Source organism: Microtus oregoni, unplaced genomic scaffold (genome assembly GCF_018167655.1).
Source record: "Microtus oregoni isolate MIOR12 unplaced genomic scaffold, Mior012 000002F_ref0000024, whole genome shotgun sequence".
NCBI classification, from domain to species: Eukaryota; Metazoa; Chordata; class Mammalia; order Rodentia; family Cricetidae; genus Microtus; species Microtus oregoni.
The window spans coordinates 47,295,202-47,320,969 of record NW_024543061.1 but is presented as its reverse complement, the minus strand read 5'-3'; the positions used below and the strand labels follow the sequence as shown (position 1 = coordinate 47,320,969).

Here is a 25,768-nt window from a genome sequence, read left to right as displayed (position 1 = left end):
ACATGTGGGAGTGAAAGGCAGACAAATCTCTGTGAGTTCAAGGTGTGGTGGCACACACCTTTAATCCCAGAACTTGGGAGGCAGACTCAGGCAGATCTTTGTGAGTTCAAGGACAGCCTGGTCTACAGAGGGAGTTCTAGAACAGCCAAAGATACACAGAGAAACCTTGTCTCAAAAAGCCAAAATTTCAAAGTAAAAATAAAAGAAATATAGTTTAAAGTAAAGCCACATTAAGATGAAAAATACACAGAGAGTCCAAATACTGTATATTATTATGTTGTCTTTGAATTGCTTGACAGCTGAGGAAGGAACAAGAGCTGCTAAAAGACATTTAAATATAAATTCTGTTGGATTAATAAAACATAAATATTTTGAAAATATCTTGCCCTCAAAATTGAAGTCAAAGGGTATGTTACTTTGGAAAAGAGGTTTTGCTTTTATTTCCACAGGAAATGAGAGGCTGTGGATTCATTCTGAGTTAAGAAAAATCAGGATTGATCAAGGAAGACCCCTTGAGAAATCTCCGATAGGAGCGGATGGTCCAGATGTCTGAGTTCTACATCCAGAACAGATTCAAGACTGCTGCCTGAGATGATTAAGCCTCACAGGATACTCCACGCATAAATTGGTCATAATTATAAATTTTCATTAGGTCCCCATAAGATTATCAGTGCCCCCAATCAGCAGAAATTAGTCGGGATAAACTATGCCCATATTCCCCCAAAAATGGACTATGATATTTTCCTTTGTTTAGAATGTTGGTTATAAATTGTTATGGATAATGGTCAGGAGAAAAGCTAAACAAAGAATATTAGATTCAAAGTTCTTGTTTTTTTAAAGGGAGGGGAATGCTGTGGGATAATGGTTTTACCCTATAAACATTTGTTTCATGTACTTGTTTAATAAAATGCTGATTGGCAGGAAGCCAGGCAGGAAGTATAGGCAGGGTGACTAGGCAGGAAGTTGAGGTGGGGCAATGAGAACAGAAGAATTCTGGGAAGAGGATTCTGTAGTCTGCAGTCTTGATCCAGACACAGAGCAAGCAAGATGTGACTGCCTTGCTGAAAAAGGTACTGATCCATTTGGCTAACATGGACAAGAATAATGGGCTAATATAAGTTATAAGAGTTAATAAGAAGACAGAGACCCACACTGGAGCACTGGACTGAGCTCCCTAGGTCCCAATGAGGAGCAGAAGGAGGGAGAACATGAGCAAAGAAGTCGGGACCACGAGGGATGCACCCACCCACTGAGACAGTGGAGCTGATCTATTGGGAGCTCACCAAGACCAGCTGGACTGTGACTGAAAAAGCATGGGATAAAACTGGACTCTCTGAACATGGCGAACAATGAGGGCTGATGAGACACAAAGGACAATGGCACGGGGTTTTGATCCTATGTAATGTGATGGCTTTGTGGGAGCCTAGCCAGTTTGGATGTTCATCTTCCTAGATATGGACGGAGGGGGGAGGTCCTAGGTCTTATCAGAGGGCAGAAAACCCTGACTGCTCTTTGGACTGGAGAGGGAGGGGGAAAGGAGTGGGGGGAGGGGGAGAAGAGTGGGAGGAGGGAGTGTAGGGTGGGAGGAGGGGGAGAGAAATGGGAGGCTGGGAGGAGGTGGAAACTTGTTTTTTTGTTTGGTTGTTTTTTTTTCTCCTTTTCTCAATAAAAAAAAAAGAGTTAATAAGAAGCCTGAGCTAATGGGCCAATCAGTTTATAATTAGTGTAGTCCTCTGCATGATTTCTTTGGGACTTAACGACTATGGGAACTGGGCAGGACAGAAACTTCTGTCAACACCACTGGGATTGATTAGCGATAGCTTCATTCTCTCTACAACATCGTACCTCACATTGTTTCTGGACAGGGCCAAGGAGTGTCACCTAATCAATTTAAGGCTTACCATAGGGACTTCTCTTATCAGAAACAAAACCTCTGCAATTTACAAGTTTTACTTCCATTCAGGTTCTCTCAATGAATCAGGAAGTGAAAATTAACAACTTGCATAAAGAGGCTGAGGCATGCTGCAGAAATGCCAATCTTGATTCTTCAATGTCAATCTCACAGATATTGATTCTGAGTTCCTATTTGTAGCTTTATTACTCCGTGTGATCATGCTGATGGTTCAAAGTCAGTTGTGGGTAATTTTGTTCTCTACTTTGATATATTCTGAGCTTGGAAATCATTATAAATGTTAAAAAAAATCAACAGAAAAAACACTCTCTTCTCTAAACTACCGAAGCTCATAAAAAACATCTTGAAATGATTAACAAACAAAGCTTCAAAGATGCAACTACAACACTCATATAAAAGGAGAATGGGTTCCCAGCATGGTTAGCAACAGGCAATTCACAAGGGTGATACAAATTCATGTTTGAAACACCAACTATATTCTCCTTTGGAAATACAAAGGCTTGTGAGAAGGGTGTCCTATACTCCCAGTTCCTTGAGGAACTGGGAATAAACACAAAATAATTATATCCTTAGAGATGAAACGCAATTAGTTGCCCCCAAGAGACAGCCCTTGTTTTGATGTAAAAATGAAGAATGGGTGTTACTGATATTTTAAAAGGAAATCTCTCTAGAAGCGGCCTGCAATAAAATCTGACACACAGATTAAAAAGATGGTTAAATATTAATGAAGCCAAACCCACTTACAAATCAAATGCCGAGGAAAGGAACCATTTTTCTTCCAGAGAAAGTTAGTTTCACTCATCACGGTCTACTCTAAAACAACAAATCTGTTTGTGCATACTAAGCATCACGTTTTGAATAACATGAACCTGACCTTTGCAAAGCAAGCTGGTTCCTAAATAATGTATAACTGTGATATTTCTGAAGTTCCAAGAAAACCCAGAGAAACTCTTGGATGAGAATTTAAATGGAAAGTGACAAATGTTTCCCTCTGATAAGTTTTGTCTGGGTTCACTTGGGGTGCCAAGCATGGATGCATTTAAGGACTGGCTGTACAGTTAATGTCCCATTCTAGATAATAGGAGGCTACAAGTCCACAGCTAGTGGCAATAGCATGCAAGATAAATTTGCACAACATTTTGATAGTAAACATACTTTATTAGAATAGAATGTTCCCAGCAGACTTATCATAAAACTCAATGCTAATTTATCGAAAAAAAATATAAAATTTTTCAAGAAGGAATAAATAGAAGGAGTAATCTCAGTGCCATAAAATGTGGCCAATTAAAAATAAAATAGATTTTAAATATAATTTAAATAAATGAAATGCAAATATAGTTTAAATATAACTCTGGACCAAAAGCATTTACAAATCAAAATTTTCTTTCCAGAACTTCTAGGGCAAAAAGACACAAAGGAAAGCAAGGAAAGTAACCAGCTTTTTTGTGGTTAAAAATAAATATTCTTGGGATTCTTCAAATCCTTGTCCTTGCCAGTAACTAAAAATGCCATGTTTATGGACTCTAATCCATGAAATGGTTCCTAGAAGACTAGTGTTACCACTTTAGAGGGAGTGATAGAGTGGCAAAAGAGTCTCATTAAGAAAAAACATTCTGTGTGGTTAAGTGCTCAACTATGTTCATAGCAGCATTGTTTGTCGTAGCCAGAACCTGGAAACAACCTTAACGCCCCTTGACTGAAAATGGGTAAGGAAAATGTGGTACATTTACACAATGGAATATTACACATCAAAAAATAACACTAATAAAGACATTTTGAAAATTTCAGGCAATTTAGATGGAGCTAGAAAACATCATATTGAGTGAGGTAACCCAGACCCAGAAAGACAATTATCATATGTGGTTTTTAAACATAAAGCAAAGAAAACCAGCCTACAATTCACAATCCTAGAGAACCTAGACAACAATGAGGACCCTAGGAGAGACCTACATGGATCTAATCTACATGGGAAGTAGAAAAAGACAAGATCTCCTGAGTAAATCGGGAGCATGGGGACCATGGATTGAAGGAGATAGGAGAGGTAGTGAGGGAGCAGAGAAAAATGTATAGCTCAACTTAAAAAAAAAAAAAACAAAAAAAACGAACGACTCCATGTGGTTAAGAAAATAGAATCTCTGTCCTGGATGGAAATCCAGAATTCTAGTTGGTCTTGTCAATTCCCTAGTCAAGAAGGCAGACTTGCCTTAAACCAGGCTAAAAAGATGGGCAGAATCATGTGGTAGTCATGCCAGAGTCTTGAGCTTTGAGAGTCCCCCTAAATAATTCTGAAAAGCTAAGTTGTCCTTTTCATCAGTCTTTATAAAATATATTTCTCTAACACTCTGGGCTTCCCTAAAATCTTGGAATTTCTTAATCTTTAAAGCTCTGCTCTACCCCCACCTCAGCACCCTCACCTCCCCACCATGTCTGAAGCCTCTTTATCACTGAAATAGTATGGCTTTCCTTCCTTCTCTCCACCTTCTCCCCCTCCTGGTAGCTGTTGAGGTTTTTTGCTTGTCTGTTTTGCTTTTAATTCTTAACAAAATTTCATTGAGTTTATTTTTAAAGAAATCTAAGCTTTCCTTTATCCATATTTCTTTTTGAATAATGCTTTCATCAAACCATAACTCTCATTTCACATATTAATGGATTTGAGTGTATTCTCAATTAGGCATATTTCTACCCTAAAATCCTTATGTCTGAAAGTGTCATGCCCTCTTTATTAAACCATCTCCCTGCCTTCCTTAGCCCATCTTGTATTTCAGTTGATTAGTTCATTCTGAACATTTCAAAGAATCAGGATCATGTAATACATGGTGGTTCACAATAGGATCGTCTTACTAAGCATGTTTTTATGGCATAGATCACTATTTCATTCCTTTTGGCTGCTCGTCAATACTATTTTATTAATTCATATATGCCTTGGCTCATGGACATTTGGGGTATCCTCTACCTTTGGTCCTGAAAATCTTTTTTAAATTTTTGTTTATCTTAATAACTGAGGCTCTTCATGAAACAAAAACAAACCAAGCTAAAAACCAACTCTCAAAAAAAAAATTCAGAAACAAAAACAAAGCAAAACCAAACTCTTTTTCAAGCGCTTTGAATTCTGGTTTGTGAGTATGCACCAAGCTCTCTATATCTTGCCCCTGAGGCTGCATTTGCTTCATAAATTTCAATGAACTTAACATGCTGAGTGACCTCAGAGCCCAACCTCTGGGAACTTCTTCGGGGACTTCATATTCTACACAGTTCCTTCCTATTCTCACCGTATCAGACCAGTGTCCACCTATTCACATGCTCATCAGGCACTCCTGATGTGTACTTCTTTCTCCCTCTCTTTCTACATCCAATGGGTTCCCAAGTCAGGAATTGTTTACCTATTGGCTTTTTAAAATGCCCTCTCCAATCAAAGTAATTACTCTTTAGTTCATTAATTATATCTGTTTTATCCCAATGGCTATCTAACTACTTCTTTATATTGATCTGTAACCCACTTTTAGATTCTTCACTAATCCATTATCATTGCAAATATAAATATCCAAGATCCCCAGGATAGCACGGAATGCTCCAAGGATCTCGCCCATTTATTTTTCTAATCCACAGCTACCACTGTGCACAGAGGTCTCTGCTCCAGCCACACCCAGTTTGCAATAGATTGTTAATAGTATCATGCCTACTCTCTGTGAATGCCTGGGCAGTTTTTTTCCTCTCTCTTGAACGCCTTATTTTCTGTTGCCTATACTTACATTGCACACTGAGACATAGACTGGTGGGTACTTATTCAATCCCTCTCTGTCCTTTCAGGGTCCTGAGTCTGATATATTTCTGATTTTCTTCTACTAATTAGGTAGAGTAATGTGAGGGGGCAGGAAGCCTTAGACCAGAAATAATGCTGAGGAATCTCCTCGGGAACAGAGCACAAAAGCCCTTGAACAATGTGCAATGCTCTTTTTTCTTTTTCTTTTCTTTTTCTCTCCTTTTTAGTGACTGGATGTCAGTATACAGAACATCTTGAAAATTGCACACTGAGAATTAGTCTTCCTCTAGCAATGACTGCCTGAGAATTGCTCATTCCCCTCCACTGAATACTGCACCAGTGACACTAAAGTTTACCATATTAAGCCTTATAATTTAGAAGGAATCTGCACAGCAGCTAGCACTATGCAAGAGCCAGTTATTCAGAAGGTCCAAATTTCCCTCTCCATATTCCCTCCTATTGTGTATCCACTACTGGGTTGTAACTATGACTCACGAACGTATTTCCTTTACTAGTTTGTGAACTCCATGAAGACAGGGGATGAGTGAACTGTAATGTTTATAACTACATCAGTCATATATTCACACACACACACACACACACACACACACACACACCAATAAGCAGTTGTTAAATTGAACATCTTCGGATACACGTTTCCCTGTATCTGTTCTAAAAGAATATTTACACTACCTTTTAAACAAAACATGGTGTGGTAGAGATTAATTTTTTTGTCTTATCAATATTTGGAAAAAATTTAGGTTGAGTATTGTACTTCTTATATATGAATATATTTATATATATGTATATATATAATCAAAATTTAAATACAATAATGAGCATTAACAAGCTGGTGAACCTTCTTTCCAAGTTATTAGAATACAGCTATTGTGCCATATTGAGCTTCTTGAATGCCAATGACACACAGAGGATATTTTGAAAAGAGCTGACCTTGACTATTATAAATATTGCAAAAATCTTCCAATGAAACTCTGAAAAATGTTTTATTTCAGTTCTAGATGCATAAATCACAGAGTCCATGAAAATATTCAGGGGTTGATGAGTTTCTGGAATATTTATGCTAGAGGTTCCCTCCTCAGGGCTGCCTAGCTTTGGGGTGTTTCTCTGCTGGAAGCACACATTCAGCAGGGCCCCTAGGGACCTAAGAGAGGAAAATCACACTTGGTGTATTCCTTTGTTGTTTGATGTTAAGAATGAATTGGATGAGGATCTCTGTCTCTGCTTCCTCCAATTTTGTTGACCCCTATGGGATGTCTGCCCCTTTATGAATGGAGATGGGAGGAAGAAAGGATGAGCTGAGTATGGGGAAAGTGAGGGGAGGAAATGGGAGAAGAGGAAGGAAAAACTATAATTGTGATGTAAAATAATTGAGAACATACTAATTAATAAAAAATGAAGAAAAAGAAAAAGTAAACAAGAGAGGAGAAAAATGGGAAAAAAAAAGAATGCACTGGAGAGACCATATTGGCTTAACTAAAGAAAAATAATATAGTATCCAGTGCAGTAGAGGTGAAGCTTATGTAATTTGCCTTGTACCCTTGTTTCCTCAGGGTACACTGAGGAAACACTCATGTGGACACTCTCAGACAGTACTTCATACAGGCAGAGTTCAAAGTAATTAGCATGGGGTATACTGAAGGAGGCATTGGCTGTGATGATGTTAAAACACCTACCATGCCAAACAAACTTCATTAGTCATAATATAGATGGGATCACATTTTTCTCTTATAGTTTTCCTCACACATGCAGGCTTCAGTTTTGTCCTGTAGTTGTCATTCCGATGTTTTTTTCTCATATTTTGTGATGCTTACCACACTGCATTGCTGTGCTTTCTTTCTTTGAAGATACAAAGCTCCATTATCAGCTTTGGTAACAACACACAGAGATGGGGATGATCTCCCAAATAAGATAATTAACATTATCCCAATTTACCATTAGAATTTAACCTTAGATGATCTCAGGGTTTTACATGTACCTTGTTAATTTGTTAAATTCCATAGTTTTAATTTCCTAGGTAGATGCCAATTAATAGCGGGTTTAAGACAGCCCTGCAGCAGAAACTGTCTACCAAACAACATTGCCCTAGATTCTTAAAAGCAGAGAAAATTTATCCAGAATAAAATATCCTCACTATCTAAGGTGAACACATGCTGCTTATTTTGTATAGTTTGCAGCTTTATCTCCGCACACATGAAATACTTGTTTGATGTCACTGTGTGACTGAATTCACCGCCCCCTGTATTAGCACATCTTTCCTGCATAAGTCCTTGTAGAGTTAAAATGTTATTTCTTTTTAAAAAGTGTTTTGAGTGTGCAACTGCAGTTTTGTTATCATTTATAAACTATCTGTTAGACCTTGGAAAGTCTGAAGGTGCTCTGACTTTATAGTTTTCAAGATTCCTAATGCTTTCAACTGAAGTGGAGTGACTCACAGACTGCTCATAGCCAGAGAAGCCTGGCAAGAAATGCAAATATCTGTGGCCCTGAAGAACGAGAGATTTGCCAAAGCCCAGTCAAACCGTCATGCTAGATTTTAAAAGCCAATAAATGACAAATAGAAATTGGATTTCATGTACAAAGAATAGATGAGAAAATGTAGCTGTTCAGACCATCCTGGACCAGACTCAGTTCTCTGAACTGAACAAGATCAGTGTTTTGAGAAATGCACATTTTGCTATGTATGTTTATTCAAAAGATTATGCACAGTGAGGATGAGTTCAACTGCCAAGAAACCTAAATAAAACTACCTACTACTTGTTCGGTTCAAATCTCTGTAGGATATTAAAGGAAGTTATAGATGATTTAAAAAAAAACGTGTCTGGGGTTTAAGGTTGATTCATTAATATTTTAGACATCAAGTCAAATAAGGAAACAGGTGAGTAGATATAAGAAAGAAAACATTTGAGCCCGAATTTAAAAGATGCCGCAGTTCATTCATCATTATGGAGGCTGAGCAGCACAACCTTAATGTGAACTAGGGTGGTAGCTGGAGTAATCTATCTATAGGATACTTCTGAAAGTTCTCATAAAATTATAGTTTCCAGCAATTAGACAAAGTAATAAAGAATGTCACTGCTTTTAGCAGCAAATAATCTCATTTTTTTTTACATTTAAACCCAATATAAGTAACAAAACCTGGGATGCTAGCTCTGTAGTATATCATTCTAATGCCAATTCAAGAAAAATACTTATTCTGATGAATTTATGGCATGCAGTTAATTATCTTCTGTATTCAATTCTGAGACTTTTGAGCATAATCTCATAGAAAGAGTGAGGGACTTTGCCATTGACGAGGGCAGTGCTCAAAGAAATTGAAGCAACCGGGAGAAAAATTCTAATTTTTTCAAGCCTTAGTTTTCTTACATAAATTCAGAACAGTACCACCCAGATTATAATTTAAGAATAAATACAAGTGATGTGGGATTTCCCTCTGTATGGTGTGATTACCATTGATAAATAAAAGAACTGCTTTGGGCCTATAGTAGAGCTATAGGGGAACAGAGCTAGGCAGCGGGGAAACTAAATTGAATGCTGAGAGAAAGAAGGTAGAGTCACGGAGACGCTATGGAGCCGCTGCTGGAGACAGACATGCTGAAACTTTGCTGGTAGGCCACGACTTCATGGTGATGCACATATTAATGGAGATGGGTTAAATTCAGATGTAAGAGTTAGCCAATTAGAAGTTAGAGCTAATGGGCCGAGCGATGATTTAATTAATACAGTTTCTGTGTGATTATTTTGGGGGCTAAGCAACTGGGAAACAACATGCGGCCTCCCTTCAACACACAAGATCTCTTGGGCTGAAGAGATCCCTCAGTAGTACAGAACGTGCACTGCTCTTGAAAAAGATTAGGGTTTGTTTCCCAGCAACAAGTGGCTTCTTACAACCATCAGTCACTTCAATTCCTGGGGTTCCATTGCCCTCTTCTGGCCTCCAGTGGCATTGTAGGCATGAGCAGCAACACATAAAATACATGCAGGCCAAACAACACTACACATAAGACAAACTAAATCTAAGAAAACCCCAATAGTTCTTTTCCTACAAACTCTAAAACATAAAGAATGGTTCTAATGGTTCAGAGATTCAGAATTTTACCAAAAGGGGTTTGCTGGGTGATGGCGGCATACACCTTCTATCTCAGCACTGAGGAGGCAGAGGAAAGTGAATCTCTTGTGTGTTTGAGGCCAGCCTGGCTGACAGAGTTAGTTCCAGAACAGCAAGGGCTATGCAGCAAAACCCTGTCTCGAACCCCCCAAAAGAAAAGCAGTGATGCACATATAAAGTGAAGTCACACAATGACAACAGCACAACTCGTAGTCAGCTACCATGCTTCCCTTTGTACTGCTTTCTCTTTTCTGCAAAGTTGGGTGAATAGTACCTGCCTTCATAACATGTTCCTTAACCACAGACTTAAATCAGGTAACTCCTGTAGGACACTTGGGATAGTGTTTATATGCTGATTAACATGTCATAACTAATCACTACTATTACTACTGTGGTCCTTTCTATAGGCAATTTGTTCTCACATACTTTACGTGTTAGAATAAGATGTAGCAATCTGACAATGCTATTTTCTGCTTACAGAATGTCATTGCAACTGGTGTGACCATTTTATTGCATGTGCCCTCTTAAATTTCATAAAGTCACCGGTCAAGAGTTTAGGATATTTTCTTCCTCAAACCTTTTAGTTTTGTTTGTTTTTCTAGATTTCTCAGCCTTGGAAACCAGCCACCACAGCATGCCATTTTGAATTTCTCCCTCTTGCCCACACCATAGAGCCATATATATCCATATCCTGTGCATGAATCACCCATCTGAGAAACTGCACATATGCACCCTGTGATAACCAAATATGTAGGTTTACACAGTGCATGTTTGGAAAAAAAACTAATTTACTTCCTGTGCTTTCTGCAGTCCTGTCTTGTTTTCACACAGCTGATCCAAATTTCAATTCACAAAAGCAAAACCTCCTTAGAACCAAAATAAATACTAATCTTAAATTCAATGTACCCTGACAGCAAATAAGTTTGCTGTGCTTACTTCAGCATGAATAAAAAGCTCACAGGTATACTCCTCCATAAGAGTGTGTTTACAGGTTCCATTGCCCACTAGAGAGATTGATGTAATAAACCTATAATAAAAAGCCTCATGTTATAGATTTCTCTAGTGTTTCTTATCAAATAGCCTATATTATCTTGGATTGTGTATTCAGCTTAAAATAAGTTTTCACTAAGAGTTTCAAAAACAGAGTTTATTTTCACTTAGTTTTCTGACAAAACAAGAATGTTTATATGTACTCTTTTGCCCTTAGAATTGAAAACATATGCTTGTTTGGTCAATTACCTCATGACATTAACCTATATATTTATTTTTAGTTATTAATAATACTCCAAACAGTTCCAGTCTGCTGTCCAAATAGATAATTTGTTTTCACTGTCAAATTGCAGTTGGTGAAATGTTCCAGATCACATCAAAACCACTGCAATCTTAAATTATTTTGTATCATGTTTAGGTTTGTCTGAGAGCTTGCTAGTTTGTGTTTGAAAGTATCTAACCAGAACTCCCAATAAGGTATTATCCTAAACTGCAAGGTAAACCAGTGAGGTGAGTCTGGATATGTTTCTACTGCAGAAAAAAGAAAATGCCTGATATACTGTATATAGACTGTTTGAATGAGTGCAGACTTTCAGCTACATGTCACCAGTGAACTCATTTTGCACTTAGCTATCCACATCTATGGAAGATAATTTTGTGAATTAAGTCCTATTCTTTGTAAATTTAAAACATTACTTAGCTGAGCCCTCCCTTCTGAGACAGGACTCCTAAGCAATTTTTCTCATTAAGTTATCAAAATCACTATTCTTTCATTCATTTATTTAACAAGTGTTTAGCCCACACTATGTTACAGGCATGATACTAGACCTTGAGGGTCATGTGAAGACCAGACACAGTGGTCGGCTTCACAACTGACTTTACATTGGGAGAACACCAGTCAGTCATATAAACAAGTCCTTGATTACAACTGCTCAAACAGGCTTCACAGAAAGAACCATACAGGGTTTTTTTTTTTTTTTTCAACATCTCTAAGAACACTAATCTAGAATTAGACCAGAGTTTTTCCAGAAGGCTAACATTGTTATGCCCCCTAAGCTGCTTTTATTTCATCTAAGTTTATCATATTTGCCTTTGATTTTGCAATGAATTGTCTCTCTTACAACAACATTCATATTTGTATCTACTCTCATGCAGGGAAATAATAATTTTATCATGCTTGGTTGTTATCTCTTAGAAGCCTGTTTTTTGTTCGTTTGTTTGTTTTCTAAGACATGGTTTTTCTGTGTAGCTCTTGCTGTCCTGGAACTCTTTCTGTAGACCAGTCTGGACTTGAACTCATAGAGTTCCATCTGCCTCTGCCTCCCTGAGTGTTGAGATTAAAGACATGCAGTACCACTGACCAGTCTATCTTTTTTCTCTTATCATTTTTTTATGAGAGTAGAAAAGGAGTGGATACAAAGAGGAGGAGGAAAGGTGGGGAAGAACATGAAGGAGTAGAGGGAGGAAAAACTATATTCAGAATACACTGTATGAGAAAAGAATATTTTCAATAAAAGAAAAATAATAAGAAAATACATCTGATCTTATTTATTGCTTAATTTCCAATCTGAATGCTGCTGAAGTTCCATGTAATCTATGGTCCTACTGTTAACATCTTCTATTTTACTGTCACAGTTACAGTGGCTACAGTTCTTATGTTACTGGGATAATAAAACAGCAGTGCATTCTCTATTTCTGAAAGTCTATTCTATTGGTAAGATTTCTTAGAAAGAAAATCCTAAATTTTGCCTAGAATGAGCCTTGCATTTTCATTATTTATGCATCTTATGTTGCTAGTACACATAAGTCAGTCTCTTTCCCTATCTGATGGAGTTCAAGCATTTGAAAGCTAAACCAAAGGAACACCTTGAAAGCCAAAGTCAAAGAACCTTGGTAATAATGAAATGATTTACATATGTGTTTCATTAACATCTGTCACGAAAGAGATTTTAGACTACTTGAAGCTAAAATGCTCATGTACAACCTTTCAAAGATCTCTCAGAAAGTCCCTTGCTTCTTTCTCTGTATTATAGTGCCATACACTGTTACAATATGTTTTATTCTTCTGTTATAGCCAATGGTTTACTCTGACAATGGTGTCTACCTTGCATGGACAATTATTCGGAGCTAATTTAAATGCTGCAATATAGGTGGAGCATAAAACAGAAAAAGAGAAGACGTCGTTAGAGAAATATTGGAGAGCATCGTGAGGGCATTAAGTCAGTGTCAATATCCTCAATTCAACATTCATGAGAACAGCGTTGGATTTCTCCCTATCAGTCTCATTATTAGAAAGGTGAGGAGGTGCACCAAAAGATTTTCTAAACTATTTGGCATACCAAGATTTATGTCACTTATAACGTATGACTTTTCAGAGAGAAATGAATCATGTATGACTTTCTACCTTGGATAGACAAAAGATTTACTCAAAAAACAATTGTATAGGGAATGAGTATCTTAAATAATTTCTGAGATATGACTTTCAGGTATAAATGTGTATATGTTCTAGAATGCTTGACTCCATGTCAAATGTGACTGGGTCAAATTCTTTTTAGGTAAAAAGGGGGTCCCTGCAAACACTATAGCAGGTAGAGAACTGGGTGAGAATGAAAACTCATTTCAGGACGAGTTAGTCTGTCTGGATCAAACTTCTAGAGAGTCTGATGCCAGGAGGTTTATTGCTAACATATTTAAACACAATAAAATTTGCGGAAAAGTTTCCTGGCATAATAAAATCGCTGGTGCATAAGACGGAATAATTACATTGTAACCCAACTTAAAGCACATGCCATTGCTTCCAAGAAGATGGGTTCTAGAGATAGGTTACCTGTATTAGCATAAAGGTCTAATGAAGGATCTGCCATGGTCTTGGTCATATAGATAGTGTAGCAGCGATCATTTGGACTATTAGCTGCCTGTGGTCCTGGCTGACAGAGCTTGGTAGGTCTCCTAGCTGTACAGATAATGCAGGAATTATTTGGACGACTATTTACCTCCAGTCCCGGTGGGAGCTTGATGTGGCCTGGTCCTACAGATAACACAGATCACCTATTAATCACCTTTAATTCCCAGCTTTCTGGGTGGAAAAAAAAAATGGGTTTTACATCCAGTGTGCTTCACATTACTGGTTTTCCTGGTGATCTGTGGGCACAAGGTAGGGCAAAAGACACAGCCTTCTACAGTAGATAATGATAAAAATTCTCATTACTCAGACTTTACCCAAGCATTCTGTTCTTACTAAGTTAATCTACATGTTTTGTTTCTTAGTGTTAGAAAACCTAGGAAAGAATTTAGCACAAAGTTATCACATATGTGATCTTGTTCTTATTGTTAATTGTACACTTTCTCCAAATATTCTTTTTCTTTTTAAACAAATAGTTATATTTCATATATATTTATATATATATATATATTAATATAATATATGACATGGAACCAGGGGTTAATGATTCTAATAAGCCATTTTTTTAGAAAAACTGATAACATATTGTATTATTCTTTGTATTAATAGCCTTGATCTAGTATCATTCAGACTATGAGAATAGACTCATACAGTTTGCAACAATGCTTGCAGGGAAATGTAATCCACCTTATAATGCACATTGCAACACCCACAATTACAAATAACATGGCTTTGAAAATAGCACATTAATCAAAATGATATATTTCTTTTCTGGAGATGAGCAACCTGGTATAAAAGTCATCTGATTTTCGGGACTTTCTTAGGAAATTCTTTAACCGTTTACAAAGATCATGGCCATGGCGAGAAGCTCTGGAGTGAAGGTGGAAAGGAAATTTGCAATGCTATCCTAATCCCATTTGGATTCCTGTAGCTCAGTGTTGCAGTAGAGGAAAGAGAGAAAGCCTAGCCATCCCCAAAAGGACACAGACCAATTGCTTTGAAAAAGGAAAGTAGGTATTGGGTAAATTAGAGAACACAAATCAGATCATCAGGTTCATTTCATCTACCAAGGGCAACGAAACAAAAACAAAACTAACAACAGCACAAACAACCACCTCACACTTCCACTTCCTATTACAAACTCTCTTCCCCAACTTCTTGTTTTCCTGATTCTAGCTGCCCCTTTGGAACCACTTATAAGTCAAAACCACATACATCAAAACTTCATCCTGGCTTTGATACAGAGGTTCTGGTCACTTGGTCCTTATGACAACAAAATTGCAAAACAATTACAAGTCTGTTCACCCCGTGCTCATTATATGTGCAACATTTTCAAGAAAGGATATACAAGGAAGAAGAAGGTCTGTGAACTGTCTTATTCTTGTTCCAACCCTAAAATATAGAAATAGTAAAGGAGAAATAAACTAGGAAATGCTGAAGAAAAGAAAATAGGAAAAAGAAGACTTTGTCAGGAGCATCAGATGCTCCAGTGTGAAAGACTGCAGGTTTAGTGGACCAAAGGTTCGGGACATTGAAAGTATTCCTTGGTACATCCGTTATTATCCTCAACAACTCAGGTAATTGATTTGTTTTGGCTTTTTGAGTTTCAGTCTCCACATTAGAAAATTTTCTCATTTTCCTGTGACCCAATGAACTCCATGTGGAAAAGAACTTAACTGATCATTAATTGTTACTAGCAAACTCATAATTATTAATGAAATTTATATCATACTTAAAAGGAAAATTGAAGACATATTTAGTGAGCCTTAAAGCAGTTGTTGAATACAATTCAATAATTACTATCAATTTAACAGCCTTTACTTTTATAGAGTGATTTATAGCTAAAAATAAAGCTTTCCTATGTATTACTTCACGGAAGTTTTAAACACCTCTTTAAGATACGACAGAAATGTCAGTCTTATCAACTTATAAATCATTGTAATTGTGGTTTTGGCTCAGGAAAAAAAGATGAATTACAAACCTGAATAGAATATATTGGTCCTGAGTAAAAAGGAAAAGATAAAGTCATGCCAGGGGCAGCAAGCACTGCTTGTTTCTAATAATCTGGCATGTGGCCTGTAGGCAAGATGCCAAAATCAACCAAGAATAAAAAAGTCTTTTCCCTATTACAATATTGAACTGACCTTATTCTACTGAACTTAATTGAAAGTCTAGTACAATGAGGAATATTACCTTCTTGGATGTTTTGCTTCGAAAGATCCAAACCGAAAAGGAACAGGGAGAATTCAAATAGTCAGAAAATATTTGGAAAAATTAATAATGTATAAATATTTTATATTGTGAAGTTCTTGAGCAGGTATTATGTGAAACTCCAAAAGGAAATGAGTTTTTAAAAGATTTTTTAAATTATTTTTAATTTTTGAGCATATTATGAATAGGTACTGTATTTATATTCTTTTTGTCTCTACCTTTCTCTTTCTAACTCTTCCTATATCTTTCCTTCTCCTTCAATTATTGCATTCTTACTATCCATTTACAAAAGATGAGATTGTCTCTCTTCAATTGTATTTGTTGTATACAAAAAGTATCAGTTTGTCTCTTTAGAAAACTATAGGAAATAATAGCTTATAAGCTAAATTTATCATGGTTCATGTATTAAAAAAATTCTAATTGGCGTATAAAATATCAAATATATGTATTTTTGTGCGTATATGCATCATAGCATTGGTGACATTATATGCAAATAAAATGTAAAGTCTTGCAATATATGTATCATCTGAAATATTTATCACTTAGGACACTTTATTGTAAAATGCTATTTTTCTTTTATTACACATCAGCTGTATTTGAGGAACAGTAAGTGGATTGCCTACAAAACAAATGTTATTTTATTTCTTTTATTTTTTTGCTTTTAACAGAAAAATGCTGCTAACTTTTGACTTGGCTTCCTGAAAATTATGAGTAGAGCTAACTTTGTCTCTAAGCGGGTCAGTCAAAATCTTACAGCAAAGAAATGTTCACCTTGCTGATATTTTGCAGTCACATGTCTCAATCAAATTGGTAATAAAATACAGCAAAAACAAAACAAAAAAAAAAAAAAAAAAAGATACGACAGAAAGCTGATTTATGGCCCACATAAAAATTAGCTTCATTAATTTATAGTCACAATTCATTTTCAACTGAAAAACAGTTTTGCACAGCATGAACACCAACCTCTACTGTGACTTGGCTGAAAGCCAGTTTCTAAAATTAGAAAGCTTAAGAGTTGCTGAAAAAAAAATGAAATTAAGCTTCAAAGGACAAAGGTTTAGTAGAAATAGTTGGAGGGGTAAACTACAAGCCAGGAAAGAAACATCAAAGCAGAAGATCCAGGAGGGACACAGACAACGGGCAAGATAAGACCATAAGTGAGCAGGTTTGGAAATAGGCTTGAAAGGAGTGTGAATTTTCTCACACATTGCTGTCTACACCATGAGCAATTATAATTCCCAAGGCACAATTTCTACCAAGACTCAAACTACATGCTTTCTGTCACTAGGTCAAACTTTCCACTCACAGGGAATCTGCTGAAATTCTCTTAATTACTGTGTTATCTAGAAACAATAGAACCTTCTCCAGGATGTCTTTATTCTCACCCTTTCTGTCTTATAGACCCACACTTTTGGGGAGCTAGTTGGATACCACATCTTATCTTATCAATGTAGCAACTTGTGTTCATTTTTCGCTTCAACATTAATGAATTAGGATGAGAAGTGCTTGTTCAGATCAGCAGACCTCTGCGGACAGAGAGCATTTTGTTAGAATACATATTTGTCATATATGACATATAGTAGAGATAGTTATTGTACATGAGTACACGATGAGATTATATGTTCCCCTCCCTGCTCTCTTTGAGTGGTTTGGAAGAGACTACTGAAACAGAGAAAAAGATACACTTTCTTTCAGTATAATGTCCAGGATATCAGCTAAGAGCAGCCATTTTTATAAGTGGAAAGGGGAGTTCATCTAGTAGTTTCTATGGAAATGTGATAGAACTGTCTGACTAACAGTATGTAAATCTTGCCTTAGTTTTTAAGGTTTTAAAATTATATTTAAGGAAATGGCATAGAAGGTGATCAGAGATTGAAGCCACAAGTTATCATAGGCCGCACAAATGAATGAGATGTATGTCTATCCTAAAGCCTTGCATGGGCTGCTCTTCTCCTTCCCAAAAGTAAAATGTTTATGAACTAGTAAAGATTTGCAGATATCTGTAGTCTTGTTGAAAGTTACATGCAGGATACAGACATCCCAAATAAAGCAAGTGACATTAGCATAATGTTTAAATGCCACTTCCCAAGGCATAGTGGCATTTTGACGAAAGAAAATCTCCAAGGCATTTGTTCTGTAGTTGTTACAGCACTTACGTACAGAGAGTCTGTGCAGTGGAGCATAGTAATTTGTCTGTCAACTACAAATTAAAGTTTCTTTAAAATATACGATAAAATACCCTAATATCTAACAGTGAGCTCATTGTTTTTACAACAAAGTTAATGTCTTTCCTAAAGTGACCATGGAAGCTATTTAGTATTAATAACTATAAACTAACAATAATCATAAAATAGAAGAGAGAATCACAATCGCCATTTAAGTATCAGAGACAGATGGTATCTTTATAGCAATTTAGTTTGCTAAATTTTTTCTCCTCTGCTGGCTTAGCTTACTTCTGTTTGAGAGACTATGTGTTCTCTTTCACAGAGAAGTGCAATGGAGGAAAAATGACTTGATGGGAAAACACAAGACATATGCATATATTTTTAAAGATTTATTTAATTTATGTGCCAGAGTGTTTTGCCTACATGTATGTATATGTACCATGAACATGCCGGATATCCTCAGAGGTAGGAAAAAAGTATTGATTCTCTTGGGATGTAAGCTATGAGCTATCAAGTGGTGTTAGAGACTGAGCCTAGGTCTTCTACAAGAGACTTAACTGTTCTTAACTGCTGAACCATCTTTCCAGCCCTAGCGCATATTTTATAAGTAACAAGCCTGTCTAAGAATCTTTAAGAAAGTTATGATAGGATATTTCTACTACAGACTTAAAGTACAATTCTAATGGAAAATGAAATCAAAATATGACCTCAAAAGACTGGACTTAGACATGGAAAGAAGAGCGATTTTTTTGTTGTTGTTGAAATCTCACAGACAACACACATCTTCAGAATACTGTAGAAAAAATAGGTATGTTTTCCATCCTGGTCATCAGTTCTGAACTCCACGTTTCTGAACAACTCATATACAAGGAATGTTGAGACGAGCTATGAACTGAGTCATATTTCTCACCTCCAAATTCAAATATTAGACTGCAACTGCCACAACTTTAGAATTTGTATCTGAAGACAGAACCTTTGAAGAGGTAGTTAACATAAAATTATGCCCTCAAGGTACATCCCAATCTACTCTCGCCCGTGGCCTTATTAGAAGAAGGAATTTAGATAACCTCAGAGGAAAGACCGTGTAAGGACATAGTAAGCCAGTGAACAACTGTAAGCTATCAAGAGAAACCTCTTATGAAACCCAAATGGTTGTCAAATTGAATTTGGGATTTGTATCTTTTGAACTATAAGAAAAGAAGTATCTACTGTTTAAATCACTAAATCCGTGATACTTTATGTAATAACTTCAGCAAACAATACTCCCAGGACTAGATCATGATAAACTGCCATATGCACATGTTTTAAAGAAAACAATGATAGAGCTAAGGACAGAGTTTGTTCAGATGATCTTTTTGTACACAGTGTGAAGATGTATCTCTGTCTTTCCGCATTTGCCTATGGCACCTTCTGACTAGTTTAATAAAGAGATGAATGGCCAATAGCTAGGCAGAAGAGGATATGTGGGATTTCTGGGGAGAGATGGGAACTCTGGGAAAGAATCTGAGGCTTCGGAAATTCGTCAGGCAGAGACAGAAGAAGAGGAAGTATAGTAATGAGAAGTAATAAGTCAAATGGCAGAATGTAGATTATTATAAATGGGTTCATTTAAGTTTTAAGAGCTAGTTGGGAACAAGCCTAAGCTCAGGCTAAGCTTTTATAATTAATAAAATGTCTCTGTATCAAGAGCTAGCAATATAAAGAAATATCTGGCACAATAGCTTAGCAGGTATTTGCATTTGTCTAGCATGCACTAAGCCCAAGGTTTGACCCTCAGCACACCATAAATTGGGTATAATTGGCAATTGCATTACTCCAGAGGTGAATGAAGGAGTATGTAAAGTTAAAGGATACTGTCAGCTAGAGTGAATCTGAGGTCAGCTTGGGCTATGTTTCCATGTTACAATACAGGACAACAAGAAATGGACAAACAAAAAAATAACAATAGTCGTAGATAGCAGAGTATCATGTGCTATGGCAATAGTCCAAATATTTAACATGTACTAATCATTCCACTTCTGATCCCAGTTCTATTATGTGAGGATGCATAACTATTCGTAATTAGCAGGTGAAGAAACTGAGGCAAGCAATGGCTAATTAGCACATATGGCCTAGGTAATATTTAAACCCAGATTCAGCAATAAAATAAATATACATTATCTTTATGTGTACACACACATACACACATATTGTTGAGTCACTGTTGACTAAATCTACATATATGGAATACACAGTCAAACCAAAACATGTAGACTCTCTTTGTCATGACATTTGAAACCATGATAACTCTCAGTGGTACATAATGGATTTAAGAAAAATCCATTGCTTCATGACATATTCCCCCCAGATCAGTAAATAGTAAACCAGCATGTGTTGCCATACAATGTCATCCCTTTTTCCATTCTCTTCACACTTAATTTCTTTTTTCTTTTTTTTGTTTTTATTTTATTTTTTTATTAAAAATTTCCGCCTCCTCCCCACCTCCCTTTTCCCTCCCCCTGCCCCACTCCCCACCCCCCACTCCCCTCCTGATCCCTCTCCAGTCAAAGAGCAGTCAGGGTTCCCTGCTCTGTGGGCAATCCAAGCTCCTCCCCCCTTCATCCAGGTCTAGGAAGGTGAGCATCCAAACAGACTAGGTTCCCACAAAGTCAGTACATGCAGTAGGATCAAAACCCAGTGTCATTGTCCTTGGCTTCTCATTTCTTTTGTGGTTGTTACTGATTTCTATTGAGCTCCACATTTTTCTCTGCTCCTCTCCCTTCCTCTCCCCTCCCTGTCAACCCTCTCCCAAGGTCTACTATGATAATAAAGCACCATGACTTCACTGATCAACTTAAGAATCAAAAAAGCCATTTGGGAAGAAAGATCACTTATACACACACACACACATAAACAAACATACACACATACACAAACATACACACATGCGCATTTTAACATTCTGAGCTGTGAAAGAGTTCAAAGGTTAAGTCCTAGAACCTGGCTTATCCTTGCTTTGAAGACTATTAGGTAATTAGGCAAGAAGCGGTTTTTCATTTTGCTCTCTCACGTATCACGAACAAAGAGTAAATATAAACTCTGTGTGTTTTGGCTAAGGGCATTTTTAGTGAAGTATTTTAAGGATTCCCACTTGGTTTTGTAAAGAATGCTGGGGACTAATTTTTAAATGGAACATCTTGAACAAATTACAGCAAAGGAAAATTTGAGGCCTTGATAATTTAAGTGTTATTTTTACTACTAATGTGAATTCAACCCTAGCAAATTAAAACAGGAAGAATTAATTGGATATGCAAATGAGATTATTCAGTATATAAATCTAATTACATACCAATTTGCTTTAACAGCATGAAAAAAGAATAAATTGTTCTATGTAAATTGATTGTCTTAAATAACCACCTGTATCCCAACAAGAAAAAAAAATGTCTTAGAAAAGCCCTTTGTAAGTGTAGACATCTAAGTTAATAACATAACGTTCTTCACAGGTCTTGTCATAGGAGCCTCTTAATAATGAAATTTTCTTATACTCTTGATGTACAATAAAGTATTATCAGGTTTGTAGAGCATCAGGAAATAATGTCACAAGTTGGCTTTTTCTCCCAAGAGCACAATAGATTGATAAGACATGTTGAATTCTGAAACACTTAATGCTTTCGCACAGACTAGACTTGAAGTCTGAGCAATTTTCATGTCTGAAAAATAAGAAAGGGAAAGTATGTAAAGTGTGCCAGTCTTCATTAATGTGGCTGTGGTCCTCGAATCTACTTAATCAAATGCTTTCAGTACAATCAAGCTACCCCACTAACACCCTCTTTGAAATTATTTTCTTTGGCACTTAGTTTAGGAAAATGGGTTTTGAATACTTAACAGGGTAAAAAGGCATTAATTCCTGAAGCCTCTTCATTGTGAACAAACATTCTGATAGGAGGTGTTTGCAAAATACAGGATAAGAGATTAGTGACTTTCCTTGACACAAATAAAGTCATTGTGTTTACCTCTGCTGCACCAACATACAGTGCAGAATTAACCTTCAGCCCAAACAAATCTTCCCCTACCCAGTATATTCAGCATTGGCCATGTTAAATTGTGTCTGTTTCCAAAAACTTTAAGACAGATAAACAAAATATCACATATCTTAACATTTGTGTCTTGCCTGTAGATACATTATGAAGCAAATGCTAAGTCAAATCCTTGAGGATAAATAAAGCATACATAAATATTGAATGGATAAGGACAGACAGACTGATCATGCATAACGTGATAGATGCAATCTTTCTCTCCCCTCAGTATTCTTTCTTGATGAGCCTCAAGGGTTTTGAAATTAACTAATAACTTGAATGTTTTAGAAAACTGTATTTATACAGCATGCAGTAATGAAAACCTTGATCCAGGCAAAACTTCTCTTCAATCTTATTATGAGAACCAGTGTTGTTGGACCACTTCTCTATCTCTAGAGAGAAAAATCAACAATGACAGCTGGCATTGTTATTAAGAGCATCTTGTGCACAATTCCTTTTCTTGGGGGAGATCATTAGAATTTACCTTTAGGGTGTCTTTCTTTCTTAAAACTCTTCTCTCCTTGGCAAGAAGGAATATAAAGCTGGGTGTGTGATACAAGAACAGATGCCCTGGCTCTGTGTTGTTCTCTCAGGCTATTATATGTGGAATCATGAGGAAGGATCAAAATCCCTGACAGTATCTAGGATGCATCGAATAGCCATTTCCAAACACTGTGGTCTTAATCTTAGTATAATGGAAGGCCCAATGGTGGGTCAGATCCCAGAAGAAAATAAGCTTACATAAAGTGAATGGATTTGAATGAAAGGGATAAAGTGACTCTGAGTGGTCATCCCCAAACTATAGTGCATACTTTGTCATCTTCATAAAGGATTCATGGAACCTCAGACATAGATAGCTGACGCATCATTGAAAGGGAGACTAAGAAGCCCCATGACTTCACTCTACTCTATTGTAGTTTCTGATGTATAAAACAAATAGGAAAACAGTCTTTTTCATTTCCTTTCTAGCTTACACAATGCCTAAAATGATGCCATTGATCTATTTTCTTATTTACCGTCTGTCTTCTCTAGTTAAAATGAAAGTAAGCATACATTGTTGGTGATTTTGATACTATCTAATGCCCTTCCAGAAACTCTAGAAGTACTCAATAATGCAGAACATGGGCACATGTGCAAATTAGACTGAAGAGCACAGTTTGGTCACAGCTTTCTATGTGCAAAGCATTATGAAGTCTCTTGGAAGGGGAGAGATTAATACACAGGGACAAAAGGGTTCTATGGAGAATAAACAGGTCATCCTACATTGCTGAACCCTTGCCTTGTATAGGTATTATCTGCAATTCATTAAAGAAATTGATACAACCCAATCGTATATCCACCCTTGAAGTTACATCATCAATGTACAGCAGAGGACACTGAGGCTGATGACTGTGAGGTTACTACCCAGTCACACAGCCTACTTGACAACATGTTTCCAACTGTAGTCCAAGCTAGAAGAACACAATATGTCTATAGAGATACAGACAAAGTTACAACAAATGGAGATGGATGATGGATAAATAGGAGGAACCAAGAAAAGAAAAAAAATCATTTCTACCTTTAACCTGTGCAAATAAATATATGTTTGTGTACTGAGCAGGATAAAGAAAGTGAAGGGAAAATTCACTAAGTATCAAAATGCCACCTATCAGAATTGGCCATAATATAAACACACAAAAAATGTATACTCACAGCTGTTTCTACATATACACACCTATACAAAAATCTGCATAGGCAGGAAGGTTTGGAAAAGAAGTGATGTGGGAGTGATTTCTTTCTAATCTGTTGCTTTCATTGGTTAATTAATAAAGAAACTGCCTAGGCCCATTTGATAGGCCAACCCTTAGGTGGGTGGAATAAACAGAACAGAATGCTGGGAGAAAGAAGCTGAGTCAGGCAGTCACCATGATTCAACCATTCCAGACAGACACAGGTTAAGATCTTCCCTGGTAAGCCACCTCGTGGGCTACAAACTGCTTGGCCCTCTGATAGGGTAGAATTTACACAGGTGGAGTAAACAGAACAGAATGCTGGGAAAAAGAAACTGAGTCACGGCAGTTGCCATGATTCTCCCACTCCAGATAGTTGCAGGTTAAGATCTTCCCTGGTAAGCCACCTCATGGGCTACACAGATTATTAGAAATGGGTTAGATCAATATGTAAGAACTGGCCAATAAGAGGCTGGAACTAATGGGCCAGGCAGTGTTTAAAAGAATACAGTTTCTGTGTAATTATTTTGGGTAAAGCTAGCCAGGTGGCAGGAAGCATCCGCTGCTCCTATAACTACAGAGTGGCACCCAACGTGATGGACTAAATCCACTTAAAAACTTGAGAAGGCTTAAAAATAAGGGAGAGAGAGTATAACACAGCTTTTTGCTGTTTGTGGGTGGCATGCCACAGAGAGAAATTGTCCTGACTCAGCAGCAGGAAAAAACTGGCTGTTTTAAAATGCTGGCTTTCTGGGCTGTGCCGCCATTGCGATCTCTGGCTGGCTCCTGCGGGAGATAGAACTTTTGAATGGAGCATTTGGAGTAAAATGCTAGGGCTTGCTTGATGGCAATGTGAACTGCTGTGTGCCTGGAACTGTGCTGTGACTCAGAGGCACAAGCAGCTCCACCATGCTAATGGTGAGATGTGCAAGGATCAGAGGCATGAACGGCTCCACCATGTTGGACTGGACTGGGCGGGGCAAGCTGGCAGTACCTGTTTTTGACCTAGGAATATCACAGCTTAGATTCTTAAGTGCTTAACGATTTAAAATTGCAAAACAAAGTGCTCCTAGATAGTAAAAAAATTACAGATTCACAATAAAACAGATTCAGACATAAAAGACCACAGTGTTGGATAAGTGTACATAGGCTTGAGAGAGAGAAGAAAAAATATAGAGAATAAAGTTATTGGTTTAAAAAAAAGGGGGTAAAGTCTTTAAAGAGACAGAGTACAGACAGTTATAGATTAAGAGAAATAAAGAAAAAAAGGCCATGTAAAAATGGAAAATTCCCAGAGAGTCTGGATTCTTTGTATTATTGTGTTTTCTTTAAAATTTTTGACTGTGAATAAGCTAAGTACAGAGAGACATTTCATTATATGGGCTGCTAAGCTGAACCTGCACAAATGTTCTAAAGGTATCTTGACATCAGAATTTGGATCTAAGGTTATGATGCTTTGGAAAAGTCCTTCTTTTGTTTTCGCAGAGGATGAGACCCTGTGGATTTCTTCTATCCCAATATGGTATGATAGACCACACCCTCCTGAAAGGTTGCTGTGAACACCCTCAAAAAATTACTTCACTCAACTGCCAACTGAGATGACCCTGGCACACAGGTTATACCATGAAAGACCTAATTAACGATTACCCATTCAGCAGGAAGCAGTTTAGAGAAAAAAACTGCACCCATGTTCCCAAATATTGTTTATAAATGTTCTTTTACATTGAAAGGGAGATATGATGTAGATATGAATAATTTGCATTGGTATGGATTTTAAGGTCAATTTTGTTATATGTATATGTATTTCTAATCTTGATTAAGGTATTGTGATTGTGTACTTCATTTAAAAATGTAATGTATATAGGTTGTTAATGGATAGTCATCTATAACAGTTAAGTTTGTAGTCATGTTAGATTTTCTAGATGTACATTCTTCATA

The 25,768-nt window shown here is 36.9% G+C and overlaps 1 protein-coding gene across 6 annotated transcripts in view; it reads right to left on the bottom strand.

Moving 5' to 3' along the window:
- Positions 1-25,768, bottom strand: part of Cntn4 (contactin 4) — a 995,812-nt gene that overhangs the window by 411,380 nt on the left and 558,664 nt on the right. The window lies entirely within an intron of this gene.